General features: G+C 40.2%; 4 non-coding genes across 4 annotated transcripts; 2 read left to right on the forward strand and 2 right to left on the reverse strand.

The window, feature by feature from the left end:
• The first annotated feature begins 7698 nt into the window (after positions 1-7698).
• TRNAR-UCU (transfer RNA arginine (anticodon UCU)) lies at positions 7699-7789 on the forward strand. Its single transcript is given in 2 exon segments — positions 7699-7735; positions 7754-7789. It is a non-coding gene; the product is annotated as a tRNA-Arg (tRNA).
• Positions 7790-16921: 9132 nt separating this feature from the next.
• Positions 16922-17028, reverse strand: TRNAL-CAA (transfer RNA leucine (anticodon CAA)). The gene is made up of 2 exons: positions 16991-17028; positions 16922-16967 (listed from the first exon to the last, which is right to left on the reverse strand). It is a non-coding gene; the product is annotated as a tRNA-Leu (tRNA).
• Positions 17029-18139: 1111 nt separating this feature from the next.
• TRNAK-UUU (transfer RNA lysine (anticodon UUU)) lies at positions 18140-18212 on the forward strand. Its single transcript has one exon. It is a non-coding gene; the product is annotated as a tRNA-Lys (tRNA).
• A 3993-nt stretch (positions 18213-22205) lies between these two features.
• Positions 22206-22277, reverse strand: TRNAM-CAU (transfer RNA methionine (anticodon CAU)). The gene has a single exon. It is a non-coding gene; the product is annotated as a tRNA-Met (tRNA).
• Between the last annotated feature and the right edge of the window lie 3254 nt (positions 22278-25531).

Consider the following 25531-nt stretch of genomic DNA (forward strand, 5'->3'; position numbering starts at 1 on the left):
AAAATAGTTGAAGAACTTCTGACAGAAAACTTCCCTGACATCATGAAAGACGAAAGGATATCTATCCAAGATGCTCATCGAACCCCATTTAAGATTGATACAAAAAGAAAAACACCAAGACATATTATCATCAAACTCACCAAAACCAAAGATAAACAGAAAATTTTAAAAGCAGCCAGGGAGAAAAGAAAGGTTTCCTTCAAGGGAGAATCAATAAGAATATGTTCTGACTACTCAGCAGAAACCATGCAGGCAAGAAGGGAATGGGACGACATATACAGAACACTGAAGGAGAAAAACTGCCAGCCAAGGATCATATATCCAGCAAAACTCTCTCTGAAATATGAAGGCGAAATTAAGATATTTACAGACAAACACAAGTTTAGAGAATTTGCAAAAACCAAACCAAAGCTACAAGAAATACTAAAGGATATTGTTTGGTCACAGAACCAATAATATCAGATATCAGCACAACACAAGGTCACAAAACAGAACGTCCTGATATCAACTCAAATAGGGAAATCACAAAAACAAACAAATTGAGATTAATTAAAAAAAAAATACACATAACAGGGAATCATGGAAGTCAATAGGTAAAAGATCACAATAATCAAAAAGAGGGACTAAATACAGGAGGCATTGAACTGCCATATGGAGAGTGATACAAGGCGATATAGAACAATACAAGTTAGGTTTTTACTTAGAAAAATAGGGGTATATAATGAGGTAACCACAAAAAGGCATAACAACTCTATAACTCAAGACAAAAACCAAGAAAAACGTAACGACTCAACTAACATAAAGTCAAACACTATGAAAATGAGGATCTCACAATTTACTAAGAAAAACGCCTCAGCACAAAAAAGTGTGTGGAAAAATGAAATTGTCAACAACACACATAAAAAGGCATCAAAATGACAGCACTAAAAACTTATTTATCTATAATTACCCTGAATGTAAATGGACTAAATGCACCAATAAAGAGACAGAGAGTCACAGACTGGATAAAGAAACACGATCCATCTATATGCTGCCTACAAGAGACACACCTTAGACTTAGAGACACAAACAAACTAAAACTCAAAGGATGGAAAAAAGTATATCAAGCAAACAATAAGCAAAAAAGAAGAGGAGTAGCAATATTAATTTCTGACAAAATAGACTTTAGACTTAAATCCACCACAAAGGATAAAGAAGGACACTATATAATGATAAAAGGGACAATTGATCAGGAAGACATAACCATATTAAATATTTACGCACCCAATGACAGGGCTGCAAGATACATAAATCAAATTTTAACAGAACTGAAAAGCGAGATAGATACCTCCACAATTATAGTAGGAGACTTCAACACACCACTTTCGGAGAAGGACAGGACATCCAGTAAGAAGCTCAACAGAGACACGGAAGATCTAATTACAACAATCAACCAACTTGACCTCATTGACTTATACAGAACTCTCCACCCAACTGCTGCAAAATATACTTTTTTTTCCAGCGCACATGGAACATTCTCTAGAATAGACCACATATTAGGTCATAAAACAAACCTTTGCAGAGTCCAAAACATCGAAATATTACAAAGCATCTTCTCAGACCACAAGGCAATAAAACTAGAGATCAATAACAGAAAAACGAGGGAAAAGAAATCAAATACTTGGAAAATGAACAATACCCTCCTGAAAAAAGACTGGGTTATAGAAGACATCAAGGAGGGAATAAGGAAATTCATAGAAAGCAACGAGAATGAAAATACTTCCTATCAAAACCTCTGGGACACAGCAAAAGCAGTGCTCAGAGGCCAATTTATATCGATAAATGCACACATACAAAAAGAAGAAAGAGCCAAAATCAGAGAACTGTCCCTACAACTTGAACAAATAGAAACTGAGCAACAAAAGAATCCATCAGGCACCAGAAGAAAACAAATAATAAAAATTAGAGCTGAACTAAATGAATTAGAGAACAGAAAAACAATCGAAAGAATTAACAAAGCCAAAAGCTGGTTCTTTGAAAAAATTAACAAAATTGATAAACCATTGGCTAGACTGACTAAAGAAATACAGGAAAGGAAACAAATAACCCGAATAAGAAATGAGAAGGACCACATCACAACAGAACCAAATGAAATTAAAAGAATCATTTCAGATTATTATGAAAAATTGTACTCTAACAAATTTGAAAACCTAGAAGAAATGGATGAATTCCTGGAAAAACACTACCTACCTAAACTAACACATTCAGAAGTAGAACAACTAAATAGACCCATAACAAAAAAAGAGATTGAAACTGTAATCAAAAAACTCCCAACAAAAAAAAGTCCTGGCCCGGACGGCTTCACTGCAGAGTTCTACCAAACTTTCAGAGAAGAGTTAACACCACTACTACTAAAGGTATTCCAAAGCATAGAAAATGACGGAATACTACCCAACTCATTCTATGAAGCCACCCTCTCCCTGATACCAAAACCAGGTAAAGACATTACAAAAAAAGAAAATTATAGACCTATATCCCTCATGAACATTGATGCAAAAATCCTCAACAAAATTCTAGCCAATAGAATCCAACGACACATCAAAAAAATAATTCACCCTGATCAAGTGGGATTTATACCAGGTATGCAAGGCTGGTTTAATATCAGAAAAACCATTAATGTAATCCATCACATAAATAAAACAAAAGACAAAAACCACATGATCTTATCAATTGATGCAGAAAAGGCATTTGACAAAGTCCAACACCCATTCATGATAAAAACTCTTACCAAAATAGGAATTGAAGGAAAATTCCTCAACATAATAAAGGGCATCTATGCAAAGCCAACAGCCAATATCACTCTAAATGGAGAGAACCTGAAAGCATTTCCCTTGAGAACGGGAACCAGACAAGGATGCCCTTTATCACCACTCTTATTCAACATCATGTTGGAAGTCTTAGCCAGGGCAATCAGGCTAGACAAAGAAATAAAAGGTATCCGGATTGGCAAGGAAGAAGTAAAGTTATCACTATTTGCAGATGACATGATTATATACACAGAAAACCCTAAGGAATCCTCCAGAAAACTACTGAAACTAATAGAAGAGTTTGGCAGAGTCTCAGGTTATAAAATAAACATACAAAAATCACTTGGATTCCTCTACATCAACAAAAAGAACACCGAAGAGGAAATAACCAAATCAATACCATTCACAGTAGCCCCCAAGAAGATAAGATACTTAGGAATAAATCTTACCAAGGATGTAAAAGACCTATACAAAGAAAACTACAAAGCTCTACTACAAGAAATTCAAAAGGACATACTTAAGTGGAAAAACATACCTTGCTCATGGATAGGAAGACTTAACATAGTAAAAATGTCTATTCTACCAAAAGCCATCTATACATTTAACGCACTTCCGATCCAAATTCCAATGTCATATTTTAAGGGGATAGAGAAACAAATCAGCAATTTCATATGGAAGGGAAAGAAGCCCCGGATAAGCAAAGCACTACTGAAAAAGAAGAAGAAAGTGGGAGGCCTCACCTTACCTGACTTCAGAACCTATTATACAGCCACAGTAGTCAAAACAGCCTGGTATTGGTACAACAACAGACACATAGACCAATGGAACAGAATTGAGAACCCAGACATAGATCCATCCACGTATGAGCAGCTGATATTTGACAAAGGACCAGTGTCAATTAACTGGGGAAAAGACAGCCTTTTTAACAAATGGTGCTGGCATAACTGGATATCCATTTGCAAAAAAATGAAACAGGACCCATACCTCACACCATGCACAAAAACTAACTCCAAGTGGATCAAAGACCTAAACATAAAGACTAAAACGATAAAGATCATGGAAGAAAAAATTGGGACAACCCTAGGAGCCCTAATACAAGGTATAAACAGAATACAAAACATTACCAAAAATGATGAAGAGAAACCCGATAACTGGGAGCTCCTAAAAATCAAACACCTATGCTCATCTAAAGACTTCACCAAAAGAGTAAAAAGACCACCTACAGATTGGGAAAGAATTTTCAGCTATGACATCTCCGACCAGTGCCTGATCTCTAAAATCTACATGATTCTGTCAAAACTCAACCACAAAAAGACAAACAACCCAATCAAGAAGTGGGCAAAGGATATGAACACACATTTCTCTAAAGAAGATATTCAGGCAGCCAACAGATACATGAGAAAATGCTCTCGATCATTAGCCATTAGAGAAATGCAAATTAAAACTACCATGAGATTCCATCTCACACCAGCAAGGCTGGCATTAATCCAAAAAACACAAAATAATAAATGTTGGAGAGGCTGCGGAGAGATTGGAACTCTCATACACTGCTGGTGGGAATGTAAAATGGTACAACCACTTTGGAAATCTATCTGGCGTTATCTTAAACAGTTAGAAATAGAACTACCATACAAGCCAGAAATCCCACTGCTAGGAATATACCCTAGAGATACAAGAGCCTTCATACAAACAGATATATGCACACCCATGTTTATTGCAGCTCTGTTTACAATAGCAAAAAGTTGGAAGCAACCAAGGTGTCCATCAACGGATGAATGGTTAAATAAATTGTGGTATATTCACACAATGGAATACTACGCATCGATAAAGAACAGTGATGAATCTCTGAAACATTTCATAACATGGAGGAACCTGGAAGGCATTATGCTGAGCGAAATTAGTCAGAGGCAAAAGGACAAATATTGTATAAGACCACTATTATAAGATCTTGAGAAATAGTAAACCTGAGAAGAACACATACTTTTGTGGTTACGAGGGGGGGAGGGAGGGAGGGTGGGAGAGGGTTTTTTTATTGATTAATCAGTAGATAAGAACTGCTTTAGGTGAAGGGAAAGACAACACTCAATACATGGAAGGTCAGCTCAATTGGACTGGACCAAAAGCAAAGAAGTTTCCGGGATAAAATGAATGCTTCAAAGGTCAGCGGAGCAAGCGCGGGGGTCTGGGGAGCATGGTTTGCGGGGACTTCTAAGTCAATTGGCAAAATAATTCTATTATGAAATCATCCTGCATCCCACTTTGAAATGTGGCGTCTGGGGTCTTAAATGCTAACAAGCAGCCATCTAAGATGCAGCAATTGGTCTCAACCCACCTGGAGCAAAGGAAAATGAAGAACACCAAGCCCACATGACAACTAAGAGCCCAAGAGACAGAAAGGGCCACATGAACCAGAGACCTACATCATCCTGAGACCAGAAGAACTAGTTGGTGCCCCGCCACAATCGATGACTGCCCTGACAGGGAGCTCAGCAGAGGACCCCTGAGGGAGCAGGAGATCAGTGGGATGCAGACCCCAAATTCTCATAAGAAGACCAAACTTAATGGTCTGACTGAGACTGGAGGAATCCCGGCGGCCATGCTCCCCAGACCTTCAGTTGACACAGGACAGGAACCATCCCCGAAGACAACTCATCAGAAATGAAAGGGACTGGTCAGCGGGTGGGAGAGAGATGCTGATGAAGAGTGAGCTGATTATATCAGGTGGACACTTGAGATTGTGTTGGCAACTCTTGTCTGGAGGGGGGATGGGAGGATGGAGAGAGAGGGAAGCCGGCAGGATTGTCAAGAAAGGAGAGACTGAAAGGGCTGACTCAAGACGGGGAGAGTAAGTGGGAGTAGGGAGTGAGATGTATGTAAACTTATATGTGACAGACTGATTGGATTTGTAAACGTTCACTTGAAGCTTAATAAAAGTTATTATAAAAAAAAAAATGTTTGGATCCTTCCAATAAAAAAAAAGTCTCTGAAAACTATTTAGTAGGAAGAGTTGCTATGTTACAGAATGTAGGGTGGGTGAAACCACTCACCTTCACCAAGGTATAAAATAAAAAAGAAACCACTACTTAGCGATGGTTACCAGGTGGTTACCAAGGTGAAGAGATTTCTTCAAATTTATAACTCTCATAGAGCTCAAAATTCCATTTCTTTACTTCTTTTTCCATTGGGCAGCAGGAAAAATGAAGGGGAGAAGTTGAAAGAGGGAAGGAAGAGAAGAAAGCCCAGAAAATGAAAATATAATACTGAAGGAAGGAGCGGTGGGGGCTACGAGGAGGGAGGACCACTCAAAGGGGGCCAGTTAAAATGCTGAAAGAGGATTGTACAAGGAGCCCTAAGCCTTTCTCAACCGACGCTCCCTGCTGTTATTTTAATTCTTAGTTTGTGAGGCATCGAGAGTGAGTTTACATTGATTGAGACTGAACTTGGCGTAAAGAGGCCTCCGCAGTCGGGCTTCGATGGAATCTGCTTACCACCTCTCCCTTTCCTTAGGTTCCCCGAAGTCCCCCCGAGGCACTAGGGAGGTGCTGGGAGGTAAGACCAGTTGAAGGAGCTGAGCGCTGAGGAAGGACGGCCAGACGAGGAGGACAAGGAGGGGGAAGTGAACGGAAAACTGCTCTCACGGTACCTGGGCTCGCAGGTTCTAGGGCTCAACCTTCAGTCCTGGTCTAAAACTTCTTTCTGCCTTGTATTTCTGCAGACGGTCAGTTCAGAGCTCGTGATTTGTCCTGCACGTTTCAGAATTCTTTTCCGGAGGCAAGACGGAGTTGAGAAGTCGTAGACTCCGCAAACTACCTTTCCACCCATCTTCAACGTTAACAATAGTGGCGTAATGGTTAAGAGCTATGACTGCTACCAAAAGGTCTACAGTTCGAATTCGCATTTCTACCCTGTCCTGTAGGATCGCTGTGAGTTGGCATCGACTCGGTGGCAACGGCTTTGTTTTTGGGGTTTTTTTACTATTAACAAGTATGTGAGGATAGGCAACTCGGAGATTCCGGTCTCCCCGTGAAGACGTGAGTTCAAATCTCACTTCTGACATATTGCGCCAAGACCACCTTGTGGTCGGGACACCTGAGATGTTTTTCCCTTCCCTCCACAACTCTCCTGCTGCTCAGATAAAACCGCTCGCTTCTACAAACCGTGGACTCGCTTGCGCTTGGATCTTATCCTCGGTAGCATCACCTGTAGTTCATCCCTTTTTTCCACAAAGACGTGGACCCACCTCACCGACGGCCGCTAGCAGAGCCAGTGCGTCAGAGAAAAACTCCAGCAAAAAAGGCGTTTCTTGCTTCTCAGCCCAAACAGAAAACCTGTGATATTTCTAAAGTTACCTGGACTTGTTTTAAAACCTCAGACCTTTCTTCCCAGAGGGAAGGCGAGAGTGGACTTGCGTCACAAGGCCAGCGTTTTCTCCGGGAGCACACTGACAAAATAACACATGGAACCGGTCTTTTTAAAAAGAACACAGACGCAGATAAAAAGGGCCTTCCTTTCCGGAGAGAGAACTCCAGGCTGGAGTTTGAGGAGAAGGAGTGGTGGGGCCTGGCTACTTATTAGAAATATCTCCTACGAGCACAAGCTGAAAGTTCCTCCAATTCTCTCTTGTGTAGCAAAGGGTCTCGAGTGTGGGATCGAAATAGCTCAAATTAAATGAGATGTGGTCTTTGATCCACTTTATCTCACCGAGACGAAAGATAATAGTCACCGGAAGGTTCAGAAGCTCCCCTATGTCGAGAATTGCATGTCCTTTGCGTTGTCCTACTTTTTTTTTTTTTTTTGCGTTCCTTGAGCTTTTATGCTTCCTGGAACAGTGTAGGTTTTCGTGAAATGTATTAATAGTCAAATAAATGTGCTCAGCAATCTTAGGATGCCAGCAAAAGTGGGCTGTCGCCTAGGCTCTGTGGCGCAATGGATAGCGCATTGGACTTCTAGCTTTCCTCTGATAAGGGATTCAAAGGTTGCGGGTTCGAGTCCCGCCAGAGTCGCTACTTTTCTTTTTAATTCATCCCTTCAGGTAATTTTACACGTAGTCTACGAATCTTCTGTCCCTACAAGGCTCACTGCGAATCAATTCTTTTAATGGTGTTTACGTTTGAGGAGCTTCTTCATGAACATTCCTGCATGTGTCCATAAAAAAAAAAAAAAAAAACTTCTGATAATTACATAAAATGTAAGGGAAAGAGAATGAACACAATAAAAGTTGAATGTTAAAATGAATACTAAAGATTGTTCCTTATGAAAAAGCTTCCTGGGGTGGATCAGTTTTGTGTTTTCCTGGCCTCTGTGTGAGGATTACCAGTAGGTTTCACAACTGTCCCTATTAAGAATGCCGCAGCGTCGACTTGAAACAGCCCCTGTTTTCTAGCTGGTAAAATCCAAGTCCACTCTTTCCACACTGCCCCTCAAGCCCAGTAGCACTCATTGTAAGCACAAAATTCTCACCTCTAAGAAAATAATTAAAATTTAATTTGCTTTTAAATGAAATATTATGGATGAGAATGTCTACAAATGATTTTGTCCAAAACAAAGATCAGTAAAACTCCCTCCTTCCCTTAACTGTACAAATACAAAGAGCAGAAAAAATCAGTCTCCTATACATCCTAGACCACTTCTTCCTTAATTCCCTCAACTGGTACCTAGTTTTGAGTATCCTGTGGATCTTCCCAAATGTTTTTCACTCATATATCTCCACTCAACTGTCTTTTATCCAATCTGATCATTTCTGCCATTAAGTTGGAGTTTTAGTTTTTACAATGAATGTACTTGTTAATGTGATTGAGTTTAACTGTATCAATTTGCTATTCGTTATCTGTCATATTTTTTCTTTGTCCCTTTGTTCTTCTTTTCCTGTCTTTTTTTTTGGGGGGGTTGAGTATTTTTAAAAATAATTTTATTACTTCCACTGACTTTTTACGTATACTTTTTTTGGTTAAAAATACATTTTTGGGTTTACAATATGCATTCCTAATTTATGCGAGTTTACTTTGAATTAATACTATGTCACTTAACGTATAATGTAAAAATGTTTCTACATCGTAATTCCATTTAAACCCCTCTCATGTATCTTTTTTTTTTTCCCCATGTATGTATGGAGACCCTGGTGGCGTAGTGGTTAAGTGCTATGGCTGCTAACCAAGAGGTCTGCAGCTCAAATCCGCCAGGCTCCTTGGAAACTCTATCGGACAGTTCTGTCCCATAGGGTCGACTATGAGTCAGAATCGATTCGACAGCAGTGGGTTTGGTTTTTTGGTCATACGTGCATGGAAACCCTAGCGGCATAGCGGTTAAGTGCGACGGTTGCCAATCCAAACGGTTGTGGTTCGAATCCGCCAGGCGCTCCTCGGAAACTCTATAGGGCGGCTCTACTCTGTCCTATAGGGTTGCTATGATCTGGAGTCGTCTCGACCCCAGTGAGTTTGGCTTTGGAGTTTTCATTTCCGTACTGTGCTCTTATGGTCACATATTTTACTTTTACATGTTACAAACTCCACAGTACATTTTTATTATTGTTTTTGCTTCAAATAGTTGCTTGCCTTTTAGCAAATTTAAGAAATAAGAGAAAGTATAGTTTTTCATGTTAATCTACATATTTCAATGTCCAGCTTTTTTTTTTTTTTAATCTCTTCCTGGAGATCCAAATTTCCTTCTGAAATCTTATTCTTTCAGTTTGAAGAAATTTAGTATTTCCCTTAGAGAGAATCTGCAGGTAGCAAATCCTCTCAGCTCTTCTTTACCTGAATATATATATATTGTACCTTTATTTTTTAAAAGATATTTTCATTGGATATAGACCTCTAGGTTGATAGGGTCTTTTTGTCTGTTTTTCTTTAATACTTTAAAGATTCCATTCCTTTGTGTTCTAGACTTGCATTAGCTCTAATGAAAAGTCAACCATTATTTTTATTATTACTACCCTGCATATAATTCGTCTTTTGTCTCTGGTGCTTTTAAAAATTTTTCTTTACTAAAACTATAAAGATCATAGAAGAAAAAATAGAGTCAACACTAGAGGCCTTCATATGTGGCATAAATAGCATACAAACCATAACTAACAATATACAAACACCAGAAGATAAGCTAGATAACTGGGATCTTCTAAAAATTAAACATTTATGCTCATCAAAAGGCTTCACCAAAAGAGTAAAAAGAGAACCTACAGACTGGGGAAAAAAATTTGGCTATGACAAACCTGACAAGGCCTAATGTCTAAAATCTATAGGAAAATCCAACACCTCTACAACAAAAAGACAGATAATCCAAGTAAAAAATGGGCAAAAAAAAAGGGTATGAAAAAACATTTCACCAAAGAAGATATTCAGGCAGCTAGCTAGTAGACACAAGAGGAAATGCTTGAGATCACTAACCATCAGAGAAATGCAGATCAAAACTACAATGAGATATCATCTCACCATGACATTACTGGACAAAAAAAACCACACACACACAGAAAATAACAAATGTTGGAGAGGCTGCGGAGAGCTTGGAACTCTTAGCACTGCTGGTGGGAATATAAAGTGGTACAACCATTCTGGAAAACAATATGGTGCTTCCTTAAAAAGCTAGAAATAGAAACACCATACAATCCAGCAATCCCACTCCTAGGAATATATCCAAGAGAAATAGCCATGACACTAATAGACATATGCACACCCATGTTTGTTTCAGCATTACTCACAGTAGCAAAAAGATGGAAACAACCTAAGTGCCTATCAACAAATGAATGGATAAACAAACAAGGGCACATACACAATGGAATACTATACAATAATAAAGAACAAAGATGAATCTTTGGAACATCTTACAACATGAATGAATCTGGAGGGCATTATGTTGAGTATAATAAGTTAATCACAAAAGGACAAATACTGTACGAGACCACTATTATAAAAACTCATGAAAATGTTTATACACAGAAAGAACAACCTTTAAAGGTTACTAAGGAGGGGAGGGGTGGGGAAGAAAAAACACTAACTAGACAATAGATAAGTGGTAAATTTGGTAAAAGGTACAACAGTCCACAATTCTGGGGAAGTCAGCACAACTTGACCAAGGCATGGTGGTTGAAGCTTCATAGATACATTCAAACTCCCTGACATACCTAATTACTTTCCTGAGGGCTGGGGACCATGCTCTCTGTGGACATCTAGCTCAATAGGCATAACATAGTTTATAAAGAAAATATTCTACATCCTACTTTGGTGAGTAGCATCTGGGGTCTTAAAAGCTTGTGAGCAGCCATCTAAGATACTCCACTGGTCCCACCCTGTCTACAGCAAGGGACACTGAAGAAAACCAAAGACACATTGGAAAGATTAGTCCAAAAGACTAATGGACCACAAGTACCACAGCTTCAGCCAGACTGAGTCCAGCACAACTAGATGGTGTCTGGTTAGCACCACCAGCTGCTCTGACTAGGATCACAATAGAGGGTCTAGACAGAGCTGGAGAAAAATGTAGAACAAAATTCTAACTCACAAAAGAAGACTAGGCTTACTTGTCTGACAGAGACTGGAGAAACCCTGAGAGTATGGCCACCGGATACCCTTATAACTCAGAACTGAAGTTACTCCTGAGGTTCACAAAAAAAATTTCTCCTTATGTTTGGTTTTAGCAGCTTGACTATTACTTACCTAGGTGTGGTTTTCTTTGTATTTATCTTGGTTTGGATTTTGGATTTGCAGTTCTTCCTGAATTTATTATTTCCTGTTTTTGATTAGATTTGGAAAATTTTCATCTGATATTTCTTCAAAAGGTTTATTCCGCTTCATTCTATCTCTCTTTCCCTTTGGGAATTTCAAATACATATATGTTAAACTACTTGATACTGTCCCACCATGGAGACTTTTAAAATATTTTTCAACCTTTTATCCCTCTTTGCTTTAATGCATATAATTTCTATTGACCTTCCAGTTTATTAATCTTTTTTTTTTTCCTCTGTTGTATCCAACGTGGCTTTTATTTCAGGCATCATATGTATTTTGTTTTAAGGTTCCATTTTGTTATTTTTAAGAGTTTCCATATTATCTCCTGAAATTTCCCATATCTTTACACTATTAGGTTTACTTTTTCCTGTAGATACTTTTACTATACTATGCTGTATTAATTGTCTATTGATGTGTAACAACTTACTCCAAAACTTAGTTGCTTAAAACAACAAATATTTATTATCAAGTATAGTTTCTGAGTTTCAGGAATCTGGAAGTGCCTTAGCTGGTTGGTTCTGGATCGGGGTCTCTCCTGCTGAGGTTGCAGTCAAGATGTCAACTAGCTCTGCACTAATATGATGACTTGACTAGGGCTGGAGGATCTGCTTCCAAGATGCCTCACTCACGTGGTTGTTGGCTGGAGGCCTCAGTTCCTCATTACATTAATTTCTCTGCAGGGTTGCTTGATTGTCTTCTTAACATTGTAGCTAACTTTCTCTAGAGTGAGCAATTCAAGAAAGAGAAAACAAAGGAGAAGACACAATGTCTTTTATGACTTAAACTTGGAAATCACATGCCATTGTCAAAAACTGTGACGGATCTGGGGTTTTACTCGTATGCTAAGAAGTTAGACTGTTACAGGTTCACGGATACTAGCAGAAAATATGAGACCCCTGGGTGAGAGACAAAGGACATTTTATTATTCACTGTGATAGTAGTAACCAGAGTAACATCAGTTGCACTGATTCCCCAAGCACCATTTCCCACAGGATGGTACACTGAAGGCCAGGTGATGCCTGCACATGTAGCAGGTACACGATAAGAAAAGAACTCCAAGATCAAGAAGCTCAAATCTTATATAAGTGTTTGCTAACAAACCTGCCTAGTATTCACCCCCAGAGAAAGACATTGTCTTTATTATTTAGGACAGTAAACAAATCTCCATAAGGAGTCCCTATGTCTTCCAAGGCCTCTTGCTATACAGATGTCCACAAAAAGATAGCGTGGAGCAAAAACTGTTAATGCCTGTCACGGATTGAATTATGTCACCCCAAAATATCTGTCAACTTGGCTAGGTCATGATTCCCTTGTATTATCGTATGATTGTCTACTATCTTATCTTCTGATGGGATTTCTCTATATGTTGCAAATCCTGTCACTATGATGTAATAAGATGGATTAGAGGCAATTATACTGATGAGGTCTACAAGATTAGGTAGTGTCTTAAGCCAATCACTTTTGAGATATAAAAGAGAGAAACGAGCAGAGAGACATGGGAACTTCGTACCACCAAGAAAGCAGCACCCAGGAGTAGAATGCATCCTTTGGACCTGAGGTTCCTGTGCTGTGATGCTCCCAGGCCAAGGGAAGACTGAAGACAAGGACCTTCCTCTAGAGCCCATACAGTGCAAAAACCTTCCTCTGGAGCCGGTGCCCTGAGTTTGAACTTCTAGCCTACTGGACTGTGAGATAATAAACTTCTCTTTGTTAAAGTTATCCACTTGTGGTATTTCTGTTACAGCATGACTAAGACAATGCCTTTTCTCAGAAGATGGGCAAAAATGAGAGAGAACTAGGGAGACACCCATCACTTCTGTCCTGATACCATGTGGATGGGACTACACAAGGGTTTGAATGCCAGAGGGCAGGGATCACTGGGGAGCCATCCTGGAGGCTGGCTACCAGATATGACAAAGTGTGGTTTTCTTTGTTTTTATTCAGCTCAATTATAATAGGGCTCCTTGAATATTTAGATCAATTTTTAGTCATTATCTTTTCAAATATTGCTTCTTCCCAATTTTTTTCTCTTCACACCTTCTTGGCTTTTATTTTCAGTATGTTATACTTACAGCAACAGTAGCTGCAGAAACTTACACTGTAGCTCAAACCCAAGAGCTGGCGATGGCTCATAGGTAGCCAGAGACCTAAAATATGTCCACAACTGCATGAACCTATATTATACAGAAGATTGTCAGTTCATGGAATTACAGAGTCAGGGGAGTCCAAAAATAAGGGGAAGAATGGGTGTCCATGTAATCAACAGCACCAGCTTGTACATTGCTCCCCAGTCTGTAAAAAACTGACACCTCAGATTAAAGGGAAACAAGTAATAGTGATGGAAGCAAGATCTGGAACAAAAGACAAAATGTATGGTCAGAAAAATTATCTGAAACTTAGAAATAGGCAAAAGAGATTAGTGGTTGTCCTTTTGGTGCAGTGCTAGGCTTGATTTTCTATTAACTGGGTGATTTTATGAGTCTGTAAGAGCAAGAATAACTTGTAGAATTTTTGCCTGATAGATACTTACATTGTATATCACAGCCTAATGGAACAGATTACCCCAAATGTTATGGTTTATGGCCCTACAGATTGTTAAGCAGATTTATATCTAACACAGGAATCTCTTCCTAACACTTCCTTATTAAATTTTCTATAATTATCTAGCTTCTCAAATGCTCTTTGAACTGGCTTTAACATCAAATTTGTTCCCTTACGAATTAATATATTTAAAAAATATTTTGTCCTTTTGATTTTATATTTTCATGAAATCCATGATTTTACTTTTTTGAAAAATACACCTTAAAAGTGTGTTTTCATATACTTTGTATATACTAAAAAAAACCTATTGGAAAGATGGGAAAATAAGGTAAGAGAAAAATAATAGGAAACTGCTACCAATGACAATATATTCTATACCAATGACAATATATAATACCTCAATTTTACAACTGGTTAAACTGAAGGCAAGAAACAGAACCATGTGACCTAACCAAAGGCCTTACCATCTTCCCTATCAGTTAAATGTCTGGAAATACTATGCTTATTGATTAGTTTTGAATCAATCCATTACAACTTTTGGGGTATCATAAGATTGAAAACAATAACATGTTCTTGGGGGACAAAAGAAGGGAAGGTAATTTCTGACTGGGACACCAAGATGATGGAACATACAAAATAGATGGGTTTAATAACTTCAAAAGATTGGGGCAGCAGAAATGGCAAGAAACACATTATGCTAGTGGGGAGGGACTAGGGCAGATTTTCCAGTGCCCATGAAATGTTAAATACCTAGGAAGATAAATTTGGGAAGAGGGTTTGGAGCAAACAATGGGGTGCCTTGAATGTCAGAGCAAATGGAACTATGAAGGCTAATCATTTAGTGCTCACATGCTTTGTTTCATATGATTTGAAGGCAATTTATCAAATTCATGATCCCTTTCTCCTCCCCCCAAGAACCTCCAGGTAAAAATTGTTATCTCTGTTCTATAAATAAAAGAATAACAGTTAGAGAAGTAAACAATCTGAAATAAAAGGGAACTACTAAGTGACAGCACCTGAATTCAAGCTTGTATAGGTCCTCATGTTTTTGATTTCTATACATTTTTTAAAATAATATCCTGAGTCTTATATCTGAGAAAGAACAAAATTAAATCAAGCAAGTAACAGTAAGTAAACAATACTCCCAGATGATCACCCATACAAGAAATACACAACAGCCTTAAATAGCTGATAGACAGTTGTTGCTTATAATATTTGAACTATCCTCCATAGGAAATGAAATCCTCTGAAAGCTATTAATTAGAGAAGTAACCAATAAAACTAACAAATACTAGTAAGAAGAGTGACCACTGCATGAACAACTCTTACCTTCACCAGGGTAGGAAAGATAGAAGAAATTATTGGTAGTAGGCTGAATAAGGGTCCCCCAAAGATGTCCCATCCTAACCCCAGGACACTGTGAATATGTTACCTTATATGGTAAAAAGGGACTTGCAGGTGTGATTAAGGATTTTAAGATGGGGAGATTATTTTGGGTTATACAGGTGGGCCCAATGTAATCACAAGGGTCCTTATAAGAGGGAAGCAAGAAGATCAAAGAGAGAGGAAGAGGAAATGTGATGATGGAACCAGAGGCTGAAGTGATACACTTTGAAGATGGAGGAAGGGGCGATGAGTTATAGCTCTCTTTCCATCTTTTTTTTAAGATGTAGATTTTAAAACTGAGGTATTACCATTATTCCACGAAAAATTGATACACTTGTAATTCTTATTGAAAGAAAGAGCCAGAAAAGAGGTGAAGTACCAGGAGGAGGTGGAAGATGGGAAAGTGGCATACAGGCAATGCCCTAGTGAGGGAAACAGAGTCAAGTGATGCAGGCTGCCTCTAGAAACTAGAAAAGACAAGGAAACAGATTCTCCCTTAAAGCCTCCAAAAGGAATGCAGCCCTGCAGAAATCTTGATTTTATACTTCTGATCTCCAGAACTGTAAGAGAACAAATTTGCGTTGTTTAAAGCGACCAAATTTGTGATAATTTGTTACTGAATAGTGATTATAAAGCAAGCAGGAGAGTTCTTTCTAGTCCAGAGTTTGTCAGTATTTTAGGCCAGATAATTCTTAGTTGAGGGGTAGGATATTTAGAATCATCCCTGCATCTACCCACTAGATGCCAGTAGCACTGAACCCAGTTGTGACAACCAGAAATATCACCAGACACCACCAAAAGTCCCGTGGGGGAATGGGAGGTGGGGCAAAATCCCTCGTTAAGAACAATCGTCCTTCAGTCTTTCACATCTTTCTTACTACATGCCATAAAATATATCACATCCCTATATATATATATATATATTTTTTCATATCCTTAGGCCAGCAGAGGGAAGTGAGGGGGTCAAGGTATGCAGGAAGGAAAGAAGACAACCAGCAGGTGAAGAAAATGACTAGGATCAGGTGAGGAATATGCAGAGCGAGGGACATACAGAAGTGAGGAAGAAAAGCTCAAAACACCTGCCGCTAACCTCACCAAAAAAAACAGGACAGTTAAAATACTGAAATTACAATTTGCAGCTCTCTTTTCATCTTTTTTTAAGACGTAAATTTTAAAACTGAGATATTACCATTATTCCACAAAAAATTGATACACATGTGATTTTAATAGAAAGAAAGAGCCAGAAAAGGGTTGAAGTACTAGCAGGAGGTGGAAGATGGGAAGGTGGCATATGGGCAAAACTCTAGTGAGAGAAACAGAGGACATTGGAGAAGGTGGGAAGGGCAAGTTTTGGTGATGTGGCCAAACCCGCAGTTTGTGACTCGGTCAACAAGTAGTTGCGGAGGGAAAAAGAGAAGAAACTCCGGGCGTTAGCACTCAAAGGTGAGATTCTTTTGTAGCAAACTTGGCAGAAATGAAAAATCGTTATGTCAGGAATGGGATTCAAACCCACGCCTCCGTCTGGAGACCAGAAGCCCCAATAGCTGGAAGCGAGAACTTGAGTCTGGCGCCTTAGACCACTCGGCCACCCTGACACGTCTGGGACAATTTCTCACAAAGTCTTACCCATTGCACTACCAGAGCTCCCTGATGGACATTTATTAATACATAAAATTCCTTAGGTATATATTCGTCATATTATATTTAATTCCTGAAATCCTGTATGTAATCTATATACTAAAGTGACACAATATACTGTTTTATAGTATTTGGCACCACGCATAACATGATTTTTACGCGTTATTCATATATGGTTAAAGTTGTATTTGTCTTCATATACACAAAAACCAATAAATATTGTTATAAGAAAGAAGTATTGACTCAAAAATAAGTAGCCCTGTGTTAGGCAGTCCAAAGCTTGTACAGGCTCTTCCTATCTTACTCCACCTTTGCTTCTGTATTTTGTCCTCATGGTCTCTCTCTGTAGGTGCTCAAAAAGATTCTCAAGAACCAATGAACACTGAAATGAACCATGAACACTGTGTCTTCAACTTCCAGGTCATTCCTGTCTTTGAATGAGTTGTGGTTCAAGATTAAATGTGGAGGAGAAAATTTTGGAAGGACCTGGATGTTTTTACCTGGCCCTAAAGAACTTTTTTTTTTTTTTTAAAGAACTCAGAAATTCCATCTCTGAAAGTGCAGGGAAAAATACCGAAGGATGCAACCGAACTTGATTCCCCTGCTTTGTGTCAAAGTGACCATTTCATTTTCTTTCCCCATCTTGATTCTCTAGAGGATTACTCCAGTTGTTATTCAATTAGTAATTACCCAGTTACTCCGGTTGTTCCTGAAGTGGTCATCTCTTGTCTGCTCTTCTACAGGCTGGTGAGGGAGCCAGCTCATCCTCTCTTCAAACATATCTGAGGAGTGAATTCCGTCTCCGAGGAACTCTCTGGCCAGACTAACGATACCTCTTCAGCAACAATTGGCTGTAGGAATAATCTTCATTTTCCTTGCAGTTGTGCTCTTTAATCAACTGTTTAATGAATGTGCAGCGTGGATGTTAAATGATCTGCTTGGTGATAAGTGATTAAGGAACACTTAGTCCTAGGTGATTCAGCCATACTTCTGAAAGACCAAAGACTTGCTTGTAGCCAAGGATTACCCAGGCTCTTCATGATGATCTAAAACCACACACCCCAGGGAGCCTGGATAGCTCAGTTGGTAGAGCATCAGACTTTTAATCTGAGGGTCCAGGGTTCAAGTCCCTGTTCAGGCGCTTGCAGTTGTTTTGATTTCAATCACATGTAGGATCCTTTAAAGGTAAACGGAAGCACTCCTAGGCTTTCAAAGGGAATTTAAAATCCTGAGAAATAGGAAATACAAAAATTAATTTGTAATCAACTTAGTTGTGAGTAATCCATATTTAAATTCTGTGGTTCATGTGGGAGTTGCTCATTATTCCAGTGGGTGGGGTGCCATTTGGGTGGGCCCTATTAGAATATAAACTCTGAGAGTAGTAACATTGGCTTTTTGATCTTAGAGGTTTCCCAAGCCTTAGACCAGATCCTAATACACAGAAGTTTTGCCCCACCCTACAAAAAAACAGTTGATAAACTAAAATCCAAACACATTTTGAAATTGTATTAGTTGTCCGTTTGTCCTCTCATCATAAAACCAGCCTCCTTTCCCTGGGACTTAGATAATCTATAGAAATTTTGGAAATGGCTTCTGTGCATTCTTTTTTTCCTTAGTGCAGTGCTACGGGGTGCAGCAGTACATCAACAGGAACTGCCAGAAATTCAGGCTGGATTCAGAAGAGGATGTGGAACCAGCGATATCATTGCTGATGTCAGATGGATGTGGGCTGAAAGGAGAGAATACCAGAAGGATGTTTACCCGTGTTTTACTGACTATGCAAAGGCATTCAACTCTGTGGATCATAACAAATTATGGATAACACTGCGAAGAATGGGAATTCAGAACACTTAATTGTGCTCATGAGGAACCTGTACATGTATCAAGAGGCAGTCGTTCGGACTGAACAAGGGGATACTGAGTGATTTAAAGTCAGGAAAGGTGTGTGTCAGGGTTGTATTCTTTCGCCATACCTATTCAATCTGTATGCTGAGCAAATAATCCGAGAAGCTGGACTATATGAAGAAGAATGGGGCATCACGATTGGAGGAAGACTCATTAACAAGGTGCGTTATGCAGATGACACAACCTTGCTTGCTGAAAGGAAGAAGGACTTGAAGCACTAACTAACGAAGATCAATGACCATAGCCTTCAGTATGGTTTGCACCTCAACGTAAAGAAAACAAAAATCCTCACAACTGGACCAATAAGCAGCATCATGATAAAATGGAGAAAAGATTGAAGCTGTCAAGGATTCATTTTACTTGAATCCACAATCAATACCCATGGAAGCAGCAGTCAAGAAATTAAGACATGCTGCACTGAGCAAACCTACTGCAAAGGACCTCTTTAAAGAGTTGAAGAGGAACGATGTCACCTTGAAGACTAAGGTGCGCCTGACCCAAGCTGTGGTATTTTCAATTGCGTCATATGCATGTGATAGCTGGACAAAGAATAAGAAAGACTGAGGAAGGGCTGATGCTTTTGAATTGTGGTGTTGGTGAAGAATATTGAATATACCATGGACTGCCAAAAGAATGAACAAATCTGTCTTGGAAGAAGTACAACCAGAATACTCCTTAGAAGCAAGGATGGTGAGACTGCATCTTATATATTTGGACATGTTGTCAGGATGATCAGTCCCTGGAGAAGGACATCATGCTTGATAAAGTACAGGGTCAGCAGAAAAGAGGAAGACCCTCAACGAGGTGGATTGACACAGTGGCTGCAACAACGGGCTCAAGCATAACAACGACTTTAAGGATGGCGCAGGACTGGGCAGTGTGTAGTTCTGTTGTGCATAGGATCACTATGAGTCAGAACTGACCTGACCGCACCTAGCGATAAAAACATCAACTTTCCTAAGACTTTAAATGGTTATTGGACAAAAAGTTAGGATTCTCACCCAGTGAATGCTGTGTGTGCAGAGAAAGATTGCATTATTCATAATTGTTTCTCTCATTTCCAGGATGTCATGTTTCCCTAGGTTAGGAGTGAAAGGATTCCTAACAAATAAACACATATCTAAAAAGTCGTGAGGTCTTTCCCCTCCGCCCCTAACCCCACCTTAAACTGGGCCTCAGGAACCCTCCAGCAGTAGAGCAGCAGGAATCTTCTGTATCTAGAAGTGCCTGACATAAAAACGTGAAGTAGTCTCTCAACAGGAACATGGAATAAAAGATCAAGTCTGCTGTTCTCCGGATTGAACCATCCAGTCCTCTCTAGAGTCCTAATTCAGTTTGTGAAAGCATGAGATGTCCAAGAAGAGCTAGAGAAGTCCATGGCTTCAGGGACTTTGAGGGTCTCCCGGAAGTGCGTCTGAATCATCCAGGGCCTGGAACTGGTACCGGAACTTTTTATCTCTGAGAAATAATTTAATCTCTAGCTGTGCGTTGTTAAACAGTCAATTAAGGCGTTCAACCGCAGGGGAAATGAAAGTCCAGCTCAGAAAAGAGTTAAATCCATTCAGGAGCATTTTCACTGGGGTCAATCAATGATTGCAGAAAGGGGGTAGTTGAACAGAACAGAGGGGCCCTGGGAGATGGCCTATACTTAACGGACAGGGGAGAAGAGCAGGATGAGCAAGTTCTTTTATGATTTTAAGAAGAGGCTGTGTCTAGGAGTCCTGGTGGCATAGTAGTTAAGAGGTTGGTTGCTGACCAGACACTTCTTGGAAAGCCTATGGGCCAGCTCTACTCTGTCCTATATGTAGCGTCTCCATGAGTCGGAATTGACTCCACTGCAACAGGTTTGGGATTTTGGCTTTAGGATGTGTTCAGTTTAGAAGAAACTGCAAGAGAATTAAGAGACTGAGGGAGAAAAGGAAGGTTACAATTTACAGCACAAGACAGGGGGGTTAATTCTGTTGCCCCCCTTCAGAGTTTTTTCTGCACTTTCATAATTGGGATTTCCAGGTTCTTTGGGGGGGGGGTGACGCCCACTTCGAAGTGTTTCTTCAGTGGGAAAAGACCACCTCCCTCAGAACCCACTTCTCTTGCACTTCTCACTTTTCTGCACACCTCTCTCCAGTGGCCTCTCCTATGCCCTCTTCTGCTCTTTTCCCTGCTTGGTTCCCCATTATCCCTCATTTGTCATTTAAACCCATCCTTTCTCATCCACGAGGGCAAAGTGGAACCACTGGATAATCCATCACCCGCTAACACTTGAAGATTCCACGTTAATCCAGGTCCTCGTCTACTGTGTATCACCGCATTTCATCTTGAGTTCCACTCCGTTCAAACATAGGAATGATCTTGTCTTTGAGGAAGTAGTGTTCGCGGCCACGGTCACATTAGGTCTTCAGTCGTTCCTGAGAGATTTAAAAAAATTTTTTTTTTATTGCGCATTAAGTGAAAGTTTAGAAACCAAGTCAGTCTCTCATACAAAAATTTATATACACCTTGCTGTATACTCCTAATTGCTCTCGCTCTAATGAGACAGCACACTCCTTCCCTCTACTCTCTTTTTCATGTCCATTCGGCCAGTGTCTGACCCAGTCTGCCCTCTCGTCTCCCATCCAGACAGGAGGTGCCCACATAGTCTCATGTGTCTACTTGATCCAAGGAGCTCACTCTTCACCAGTATCATTTTCTATCCCGTAGTCCAGTCCAATCCCTGTCTGAAGAGTTGGCTTTGGGAATGGTTCCTGTTCTGAGCTAACAGAAGGCCTGAGGACCCCTGAGGTCCTTCTAGTCTCAGTCAGACTATTAAGTCTAGTCTTTTTTATGAGAATTTGAGGTCTGCATTCCACTGCTCTCCTGTCTGCTCAGGGGTTCTCTGATGTGTTCCCTATCATGGGTTGTAGCTGGGCCCCATCTAGTTCTTCTGGTCTCAGGCTGAAGTAGTCATGAGACATTTTTGAGCACCTTGTCTGAAGAGGGAAGGGAGCAGTGAAGTAGAAACCAAACAGAGATGTCTAAAGAGGCCTGATGTTTCCCATAATAACGTCAGTTTTTAAATCTTTGAGAATGAGGTAAGGTACTAGACAAGAAAAGAAATGAAAAGCTGTGTGATGATGTCTTTCTTTTGACAGCAGGGCGGCTTGCTTCTTCTCTGTGCTGGGCAATTTCAGCGTTAGAAAAACAGCGTACATGATTTGTGTCTCTAAGCAAGGGTCTGATAAGAAAAAGTTCATAGCAGAGGATAGTTTCGATCTATCGACCTCTGGGTTATGGGCCCAGCACGCTTCCGCTGCGCCACTCTGCTTCACAGCTACTTGGTGGATAGATAATCATCTTGATGCAACAAATTAATTCAAGAACGCAGAGGCCCAGTTTCTTTTGTTTTGTTTTTTCAGCTTTCTTGATTTATTTTCCTGCCATTTCACTCATTTCCTCTAGTCCTTCTCTTCATACTCCTGAATTTCTTTCCTCTTCTGAATATAGTCTACTAGCAAGCAGAAGAATGGGATGGATATGAGGGTGAGTGTGGTCATGGATGTGAGCATTGCAAGGGTGAAAGCTGTAGAAAGGAAGCTGGAACCCAAGTTAATTCTAAGTTTTCGTGAGTTTTCTGTTGCCTGAGAAAGTTAAATTCAGGTTTTTCTCCCCTTCCTAGATCTAACATTCTCAGGCTTTCTTTCTACTAAGGTAGGCCATTGGCTTGTTGAAGTGGGTATTGCCGAAATCAATTTACCAGTAGTATTAAGAGATGGTATAAAAAAGATCCAAAGTCATGCACCCTGTAACGTGATATTTGAGTGTTTAAAGGTATTATCTATTAATAATTGAGTTCTGAAAGTGTGGGTTTAAATTGTCAGGAATTTTTATTTGTGCTATGACAAATTACATTATTCAGAAGGCACCAGTATTTGGATGAAAGAGACTTCTTGCAATCTCTGGTTCCCTCTGAGCTGTTTAAGAAAAATGTCTTCCTTTTAAGACCATTACAAACCCCTCACCCTGTATTCATTTCCACCCGGCTCTCCACTTAAATAGCTTTCCATCAGCTCTAGTATTCTCTAATGGCTAAGGTAAGGTTAAATGTCTATAGTCTACTCTCAGCAATAATAATAATAGCATTAGTAATAGTAATAATAATACTGTAGTTTCCCAGATTTTATTTTACTCTCATATATTATTTGAATGATTTTTCCATATTTCTAGATCATTCCCTCTAGCATTCTGGAACTGATATTGTGATTTACAAGTGTTAAGGAGATGACAGGACTCACCAATTTGAGTGTGTTTTCTCTTCTCAGCCTAGGATGAGGACAGAAAGAGAATGTGTTCATCTGTAAATGGATCAACCGTTTCCTAAAGAATTTTGTCCTCAAACGGCCTAACCGTGATAACTATAGTGAACAATTCCACATGGATTTCAGGTGAAACAGTTCACTACAGGTTAGTAAATACACACAAGTAAGCCTGTGCATACCTTGTTTACTGGTTAAGCCATCCCTGGATCTCTGTTACTCAGACTGAATTGTGGATCTTGATTCCAGCATAAGCTGTGACTGACACTAGGCTCAGGGGGACCACTTTTACCCTGTGACTATTATTTTTGTGTCTCAACTGGGCATTGGCCCCCATTCTATAGAGTGCTCAAGGGAAAGACCGATAACTTGTAGAATACATGGGCCCATCAGGTGGTTACACATTTGAGGAAGAGCAGTCACCATGTGATATGCTGAGGTCAATACTCTTAAAGAAGATGGCTCACTGTGACCCTGTGCTGCTACTGTTGCTGCTGCCTTTGAATGTGTCACCAAAAAGATACTGATTCTGAGGTTATAAGAAAAACATTCATGGCACCCCTGGGGCCGCAGACCATAAAAATGGCTCTGAATGATTTACCCACCCTTCCACACACCTCTTAAAGGATGGGAGGGCACCATCATCCTATTGGATAACTGTGAAAGACACTGATAAAGATTCTGGGTTCAACTGAATGCATTGGCTTATCAAAACGCCAAGGGATTAATTCAAGCCCAACTTAAGGTCAGGGTTCCTAAAGCTGATAAGGCAACAACTGCCATGACAGAGGTCGCTAACTCTGAGGATACTGATTTGGGACTTGCTGGAGGAAGAAATATAAATCCGAGGATCTTAAAGTAGGAATTATTATCCTAGGATCTTGCATGAAGGGAGAAGGCTCAGAGGGGCAAAATAACCTAAAAATCAGCAAACTTATAAGTGGTAGAACCTAAATTTAACCGTTCATATACCTAATCCAAGAGCCTCATGTTTTCCATTACTCTACGTTGCTGTAAAAATATTTCAGGTCTTCTACATGAAAACCTGAAAAAAAAAAAATCTAAACAAAGCAACTGCCCACACAAAATACGCAGCTGCAGTTGATTGCCAATATGTTCCTATAATTTTCACATTCTCTTCTGTAGAAAATGAAAGCCTCTGATAGGGACTTTGATAAAATGATACTATGGCACAGAGGAAAGAGTGAACAGTCGATGAACACCTCTCTACCTAACCACAGTAGGACAGTTTTTTTTTTTTTCGTTTTTAAGGTAATCGTAGTGGTTATAAACCAAGCACAGATCTTCCTTCTAGTCCTTCTTACTCTCACATTTCTCTTATTATTTGTCATAAACTAAGTCACACCTCGCCTCCTCAACCCACATTCCCACTCCTGCGTCCAGCAGAGGGAAGTGGAGAAAGGATAACTGGGAGCCGGAAGAGGGCAGCCAGGGGAGGAAAATAAATGAAGGAGAAGCGGTGACTGGAGAGGGGCGGGGTGGGGGACAGGGGACTCAAGAGGAAGTGAAACAAATTTCGATACTCCAGCCACCACCTCACAGTAACCAAACCAAACCCTCCGCCGTTGAGTCAGAGGAGACAGTTTGAATTCCCAAATTAGATTTTTACAAGGAGTGTTTAAGCCCCGTCCATGGTCACCCTCTACACCAACGTTATTTCTTAAATTAAAATTCGAGCTCAGGAGAGATGGCGTGGGCCGTGCGGGCAGCTCTACGCCCACGCTGTCCGGACGCCAACTCCATTCTTTTCTGAGATCGCTGAACCCTCGCTGGTAGAAGCTGGCGGGAGTGGCGAGGACACCGGCAGGAGGAAGTGGGCGGCCGGCACTTTCTCCCGGTTTGCAGGGCCGCAGGGTCTCTGAGTCCAGAGACGAATTTCAGATCCACCGAAACTCATCCTTTCCCGCCATCCCACCTCACACTCAGCTCAGAACTGCTGCTTCGTCCAGAAGTCATTTATAAAATCCCGCCTAGATGCAACCTTGACTGTTGCCTGCAGTGTCGGACTATCACAGGAGCTGTGGCATTCGGAGAGGCGGTGGTTGAATGGTTTAAAGTAGACACTTGCTGCGTTTGGCCAAGCGTCTGGCCCCCGTCGAAACATAAGTTCGAACCCTTTGCCTGACAAAGGCATTATTTTGCTGTTTGGCCATTTCAGAGTCTCTCTTTTCTCAGTGTGTAACACCTGAGGGTTCCTTCCGCTCTTCCTCCTTCAGTTTTCCTCGGCTCTTCCAGTCACACCCAT

This window comes from Loxodonta africana, chromosome 1 (genome assembly GCF_030014295.1).
Source record: "Loxodonta africana isolate mLoxAfr1 chromosome 1, mLoxAfr1.hap2, whole genome shotgun sequence".
Taxonomy (NCBI): Eukaryota; Metazoa; Chordata; class Mammalia; order Proboscidea; family Elephantidae; genus Loxodonta; species Loxodonta africana.